General features: G+C 44.4%; 1 protein-coding gene across 1 annotated transcript in view; it reads left to right on the top strand.

Moving 5' to 3' along the window:
• The window catches only part of DGCR6 (DiGeorge syndrome critical region gene 6), a 341424-nt gene that overhangs the window by 200893 nt on the left and 132548 nt on the right, over nucleotides 1-7983 (top strand). The gene's annotated exons all lie outside the window — the stretch shown is intronic.

The following is a 7983-nucleotide window of genomic DNA, read 5'->3' as shown; positions in this document are numbered from 1 at the left end:
CTGGAACTACAGGCGCCTGCCACCACACCCGGCTAATTTTTATATTTTTAGTAGAGGCGGGGTTTCACCGTGTTAGCCAGGATGGTCTGGATCTCCTGACCTTGTGATCGGCCTGCCTCAGCCTCCCAAAGTGCTGGGATTACAGGCGTGAGCCACCGCGCCCGGCCTACCCTACGCCATTTCTAACCCTGTGTGTTCGTGCCAGGTTCCAGCTGCTGCCTGATAAAATACTGGACGGAGAGACGCACAGTCTGTATCATCTGCAAAGGAGGGGGTGGCTACCTGCTCCTCTTCCTCAAGTGGGCAGCTCTGGTGGAATTTAAGGAGTAACCAAAAGGCTATGAACCAGCTAGGAAGATACCCAGGGCTGGGCCCATGGTAGGTCCCTGGGCATTAAATGCACACGTCTTTACATGTGGACGTTTCTGTCCTGCATTCCTTGGAAGCTCTAAGAGAAACAGAGTAAAATGTCCCAAGGAAAGGAAGATTAGACACGAGGTGATGCCAGTCACTTCTAGAGGCCCAGATCTGTCGTCCACTGTGACCGCTCTTGCCAGAGGTCATGCCTGCACCAGGTTCCATGGGAATTGGCCTGGACACACTTAGCTGTGGTAGAGAATCAGGGTCAGGAGCTGTCAGTCCCCCTTTAGGAGGATGCATCCTTCTCTCTTGATAAAGATGAGACCAACTCAGATAAGCTTGAAAGGACTTCCTGCGTATGTGAGTATACCCTGTTATGGGGAGTATAACACACCTGCTAGGCAGGGCTTAGGGCAGGGACAAAGCGTGTGTGATACGTTCCTCTCCTGTAGATTAATACAAATTAGGTTAAAATAAACATGATGGCAAAGTCACAAAAGTGCTAAGAGGCATGAATACAGGGAGATGGGTCAGCAGGGAAGTTTGGGATGATACACAAGGGCCTTGGATGTATCCCTGCTCCTCCTGGCTGCTTCTCCTCTCCCACTTCTCCTCCTTTGCTTGAGTCCTTGTCTAACTGTGGGGACTGCCAGAACCGTCAGCTTCAATGGTCCTGCTCATGAAGCAGGAGGCTGAGTTTTAGAACTGGGGACAAGGGATCCTAGAAAGAGAGTGAGAAGGAAAGCGGGTGGCTCTCTACGATTCCCCAAGATAGGTAGCTTTGTAAGTGTTTCCCCAGAGTGGGATTGCCTAGAGACTTAAAACTGTAAAGCAAATTTGGTGAACACTAGGGAAAGGATGGGCATCAGGAAAAGAGAACTGCACAATGGCCTTTGACAAGGAGCTTGGTTCGTCCACTGGGCTGAACCGCTCGATAACCCCGTCCTGGAATCCCAGTGCAGCTCTCTTGGGAAGCCCTAAGTCATATTTACTTACCATGAAAAATCAATTTCATTGTTAAATATTTTACCCCAGGCACAGAAGAATCCATAGTTAACATAATGTCTAGTGAGTCCTCTTTCACCCTCCACCCTGATTTCTCAAATGCATTTCTTGGCTCTCTGTCATTTGAGAGCGTGAGTATCCACATGCATCCCCTGCTCTGGTCCCAAATTCTCAGCAAGAGCGACACACCTCCAGTCTTCCAACAGAAATCAGCTTGGGTTCCAGAAATGAACCTACTGAGGAAGAAGACAGTATGTTTATTTTCTGTAAACTTGCAGACTCTATCAGCAATTTGATCTGGCTCCATTACTCTGAGTTTTTAAGGATCACTGGGCCTGGGCTGGGCGCGGTGGCTCGCTCCTGTAATCCCAGCACTTTGGGAGGCCAAGGCCAATGGATTCCTTTAGCTCAGGAGTTTGAGATCAGCCTGGGCAACAAGGTGAAATCCTGTCTCTATTTAAAAAAAAAAAAAAATAAATAAATAAAGCAGACCCCAGTGGCACTGCCTTTTCTATTAAATGCAAATATGCTAAAGGGATAGAAAACTTCCCTTTGTGTGAGTCCAAACTATCCACAGTGTTTTTTATTTTTTATTTTATTTTTTGAGATGGAGTCTTGTTCTGTCACCCAGGCTGGGGTGCAATGGTGTCATCTCAGCTCACTGCAACCTCTGCCTCCCAGGTTCAAGTGAGTCTCCTGCCTCAGCCTCCCAAGTAGCTGGGATTACAGGCGTGCACCACCACAACTGGCTAATTTTTGTATTTTTCATAGAGACGGGGTTTCACCATGTTGGTCAGGCTGGTCTCAAACCTGGCCAGACTTCAGGTGATCTGCCCACCTTGGCCTCCCAAAGAGCTGGGATTACAGGCGTGAGCCACTGTGCCCGGCCCACAATTTTTTTAAAGTACCATAATTAACTTTTCAAAAGATTTCGTGGCAAATTTATGTTGGCCACTTTAGGGATGAGTGAGAGGGTGAGTGGGGCAAAAGGAGAGGATACTGAGACTGAGAGAAATTAAATGTCATAGTGTGTAGGGCAGCCTTCTTCCCTCATGCATTGGAATCCTTAAGAGTACAGGTGAGTCCTCACATAGCCATTCTTTTTTCATGAATATGCAGTATGGAACCCCTCATGGGAACTTCTATACACTGCATTTGGACCTTAGAAACTAAAGCCTCCAGTGTGAGGCTGCTTGTTAAGCTCATGGTCAGTGAGACAGAACACGGTGTTACCGAGCACGCTCCATGGTCTTGCAGTGGGGGGAAATAAAAACACAGAAAATGATTTTCCTTATAAATTGCAACACAAAAATCACTGGTAAAATGTCCATAAACAGAATCCATACCATACTGAAAAGATATAGCACAAGCCTGGGCGACGTAATGAGATCCTGTCTCTAAAAACACCAAAACCAAACAACTTAGCTGGGCGTGGTGGCACACGCCTGTGGTCCCAGCTACTTGGGAAGCTGAGGCAGGTGGATTGCTTGGGCCCAGGAGTTTGAGGCCAGGCAGGGCAACATAGTGAGACCACAATTCTGAAAGAAAAAATCTACGGCACAACTAAGAAGGATTTATTCTAGGAATTCAACCAGGGTTCAGTATTAGAAACTTCATCTGTTTCTCCAGATGTCTTAGCAGCTTGGAGGGACACTAGAGACACTGATTAAGGTCAAGAATAAGGCGAGGATTAAGGATGCATAGTATTGCTACTACCGTTTCAACTGCACTGGAAATATGAGCTAATGCAATTAGGGAAGGAAAAATAACTAAAAGAATAATTAGAAATGAAAATGAAAAACTATCTCTATTGTAGATGATATGATGGAACATGGAAAATCCTGCAGAATTAATGGTAAAACTAATTTAAACAAAATGGAGCCTTCAGGCCGGGCGTGGTGGTTCATGCCTGTAATCCCAGCACTTTCGGAGGCTGAGGCAGGCAGATCACTTGAGGTCAGCAGTTTGACACCAGTCTGGCCAACATGGTGAAACCCCATCTCTATCAAAAAGATAAAAAATCAGCCGGGTGTGGTGGCACACACCTGTAATCCCACGTACTCGGGAGGCTGAGGCAGGAGAATCATTTGAACCCCAGAGGCAGAGGTTGCAGTGAGCTGAGATCACGCCACTGCACTCCAGCCTGGGCGACAGAGCAAGACTCTGTTAAAAAAAAAAAAAAAAAAAAGTAGCCTTCATCTTATAAACATACAAGCAGTCAGGATAGGATATAGTGGAAGAGAAAAAGAAAAAACCTCTATTAACAATAGAAATGAAGTAGTTAGGTACTTAGCAATAACAATCTAGGACATGTTAGAAGCCTTTATGAGAAAAATTTTAAACTCAAAGACACAAAAGTAGATGAGCAAATTTAATGACATTTCTTATATCTCTCAACAAAATAAACATGTTATTTTCCCTCAATTAATAAACTTAATGCAACCTAATACGAATGCCCATAACCGTTTCTTAAAACCCTTCATTTCGAAATAAGGATAGATCCACAGGAAGCTGCAAAAATAGTAGAGAGAGGTTGAGAGTACTCTTAACCCAGTTTTCTCTAATGACTACATTTTTACAGAATATCAAAACCAGGAAAGTAACATTGACACAAAGTGTGTGTGTACCTCTATGAAGTTTTATGAAGTACAGAGAGGTTGAGAGTACCCTTAACTTAATTAACCCAGTTTTAATGTTTGTATGGAATATCTTTTTTTCAGTGTTATTATCAACCTTTTTATATCATTATATTCAAAATTTCTTAGGAAATACTTTTTTTTTTTTTTTTTTTTTTTTTTTTGTCAAGGCCTCACTCTCTTGCCCAGCCAGGAGTGCAGCGGCACAATCAGATCACTGAAGCCTTGAACTCCTGGCCTCAAGCAATCCTCCTGCCTCATTCTCCTAAGTAGCTGGGGCTACAGGTGTGTGCTACCACACCAGGCTAAATTAAAAAAAAAAAATGGCCAGGCGCGGTGGCTCACCCCTGCAATCCCAGCACTTTGGGAGGCCAAGGCGGGCGCATCATGAGGTCAGGAGACCATCCTGGCTAACACGGTGAAACTCCGTCTCTACTGAAAAAATACAAAAATTGGCTGGGCGTGGTGGTGGGCGCCTGTAATCCCAGCTACTTGGGAGGCTGAGACAGGAGAATGGAGTGAACCCGGGAGGCGGAGCTTGCAGTGAGCCGAGATCGCGCCACTGCACTCCAGCCTGGGCGACAGAGGGAGACTCCGAGTCAAAACAAACAAACAAAAGAGTCAGGTGAACACATGTTCTGATCCACCCGAGGCAAAAGGAGCCCCTGTGGAGCGCAGCACGTCTGTGTGGCAGCAGCCGCCTGGAGGAGCAGAGAGCAAAGCAAAGGGGCTTGGGACGGAACACGACGGGAGTGGCAGGAGCAGCCAGCGGGAAGCCAGGGAGACGGTTTGGAGATCAGCCCGTCGGGGGCAGGGGCAGGCAAAACCTGTAGATTCCTGTGGACGCCCTAGAATTGTGCAGTTACTTCTGAGTGAGGCATGAAACCAGTGACTACTGAGGCTACAACTAATGTTGCAATTTAATTTCCACCTAGGCTGCGGAGCGTCAGAAGCTCTCACTCACAACGGGGATATTAACAAGGTCGGCCATCCGGAGGGAAATCCCTCAGCACAGAGAACATGAAGTGTGCACCCCCCGTGCTGCAAGTCCACTCTCGCCCAGAGATGGAGGGAAATACATAGGAGGAAGTCCTCACTGGTAACATTGTATGGGCAGTAGCCTGGCTGCTCAAACAAGGGTTTATAACTAAAGTGTAGTTACACAATGCTGACCTGTTGGAAGTAATGGAAGAGGTTCATATGCACACATGGATAAAATTAAAATGTTTCAGTCTGAGTTTAAATCTTAGAAAAAATAAATAATAAACCAGATGAGGTCTAGAGAGGAAAAATTATTTACCTAAAAAATGCAGACCGGGCACGGTGGCTCAAGCCTGTAATCCCAGCACTTTGGGAGGCCGAGGCAGGCAGATCACGAGGTCAGGAGATCGAGATCATCCTGGCTAACATGGTGAAACCCCGTCTCTACTAAAAATACAAAAAAAAAAAAATTACCCGGGCGTGGTGGCGGACGCCTGTAGTCCCAGCTACTCGGTACTCGGGAGACTGAGGCAGGAGAATGGCGTGAACCCGGGAGGCAGAGCTTGCAGTGAGCCGAGATCACACCACTGCACTCCAGCGTGGGCAACAGAAAGAGACTCCATCTCAAAAAAAAAAAAATTTTTTTTTTGTAGGGACGAAGTCTTGGTACCTTGCCCAGGTTGGTCTCCAACTCCTGGGCTCAAGCGATCCTCCTACCTCAGTGTCCAGTGTGAGCCACCATGCTTGGCGGTTGGTTCTTTTTTAAAAAAAAAAGAAAAGAAAAGAAAAGAAAAAACACCTACTCTGCCAATCTGTCTTTTTATTATTTTATTTCTATTTGATTGTTTTCAAAATTTTTATGGATGGGGCAAATTTGTTTGCCTCAGTATCATTAAATTGTAAAAACTAGATTTACAAAAAGATATATATATATTAAAAACAACCAGTGTTGGCAGTTATTGTAGACTGTGGAATTATAAGTAATTTCCCCCTTTACATGTTTTATATTTTTCAGTTTTTCTACAGTGAACATGTATTGCTTTATATTAAGGAAATGTTTGAGAATACTCAGTAGGCTACAGTTTGAAGATGAATTTTGTGACCTGAAAGCTGGGTTGTTACCAATATTGTAAGGCCTTTGGCTTCCATTTGCTGTGAGATGTGGTAGCAGTGGAAGGTTGTGCACAGAGAAGTGACATTATCTGGCCTGTGTTTATAAAAACCTGCTTGTTTATTTATTTAGAGATGGAGTCTCACTCTGTCACCCAGGCTGGAGTGCAGTGGAGCAATCTCAGCTCACTGCAACCTTCACCTCCTGGGTTCAAATGATTCTCCTGCCTCAGCCTCCTGAGTAGCTGGGATTACAGCCACCTGCCACCATGCCCAGCTAATTTTTGTATTTTTAGTAGAGACGGGGTTTCACCGTGTTGGCCAACCTGGTCTCGAACTCCGAACCTCAAGTCATCTACACGCCTCGGCCTTCCAAAGTGCTGGGATTACAGGCGTGAGCCACTGAGTCCGGCCCTATGCAGTTTTGTTATATGCATAGATTGCATAGTGGTCAAGTCAGGGCTTTTAGGGTATCCATTACCCAAATAATGTGCATTGTATCCAATTAGTAATTACCTATCATATGATCCCCTCATGCTCCTTCACCCTTCCAAGTCTTCATTGTCTGTCACCCCACTCTGTCTTCCTGTGCACACATTTTGTAGCCCCCACTTATGAGTGAGAGCAGGTGATATTTGACTTTGTGTGCCTGGCTTGTTTCAGTCACCAATCTATCTTTTTATTAGTGTATTTAGACTGTAATTTAATATAATTACCTGTATGTTAAGGCTTAGGTCTTCCATATAATTTTTTTGCTATGTTTGTTTCCTCTGTTCTTTGTTTCTCTGTTTTCTATTTCCTACTTTCCTTTGGGTTACTAGCACCTTCCTAGAATTCCATTTTGATATGTCTATAGTGATTTAGTGTGTATCTCTTTGTGTAAATTCTTTAATAGCTGCTCCACATATTACATTATATTGATATCTCAGTCTACTAGTGTTGACATTTTACCAGTTCGACTGAAGCGTAGAAACCTTACAGTTCCTTTAAGGCGTCTCTCTCACAGTTATCTTAAAAATTCTTCTACATACTTCAATAACCATGTTAGACAATGTTAAAATTTTTGCTTCAACCATCAAAGATACTCTCGAAAACTCAACAGAAGAAATGTCTAGTGTATTTATCTACATTTTTACTCCTTCTGTTGTTCTGTGTTCCTCCCCGATGTTCTAAGACTTATCATTTCCTTTCTATTCCAAGAATTTCCTTTAGCCATTTTTTTAATGGTAGGTCTGCTGGTGACAAATTCTTAGTAGTTTTTCATCTGAGATTGCCCTGATATCCCTTCCATTTTTGAAGGCTGTTTTCACTGGATAATAGAATTCTCGATTGACAGTGCTTCTCTTTCAGCACTTGGAAAGTACTGTGTCACTTCCTTCTGGTCTCTGTGATTTCGGAGAAGAAATATGCTGTCACTTAAAAATTGCTTTTCCCAGCCGGGCGCAGTGGCTCATGCTTGTAATCCCAGCACTTTGGGAGGCCAAGGTGGGCAGATCATGAGGTCAAGAGATTGAGACCATCCTCGCCAACATGGTGAAACCCCATCTCTACTAAAAATACAAAAATTAGCTGGGCATGGTGGCCACGCCTGTAGTCCCAGCTACTCGGGAGGCTGAGTGAGGAGAACTGCTTGAACCCAGGAGGCAGAGGTGGCAGTGAGCCGAGATTGCACCACTGCACTCCAGCCGGGCAACAGAGCGAGACACCATCTCAAAAAAAAAAAAGAAAAATGCTTTTCCCTTATAAATATGGTATAATTTCTGCCTTGCTGTTTTTAATACTTTTTTCTTTGCCTTTAGTTTTCAGACGTTTGATTATGATATATACTGATATAGATTTCCTCAGACTTATCTTGTTAGGAGTTCATTCGGTTTTGGCTATGCCTTTTGCA

Source organism: Macaca thibetana, chromosome 10 (genome assembly GCF_024542745.1).
Source record: "Macaca thibetana thibetana isolate TM-01 chromosome 10, ASM2454274v1, whole genome shotgun sequence".
NCBI classification, from domain to species: Eukaryota; Metazoa; Chordata; class Mammalia; order Primates; family Cercopithecidae; genus Macaca; species Macaca thibetana.
This window is presented reverse-complemented; position numbering and strand designations above follow the sequence as displayed.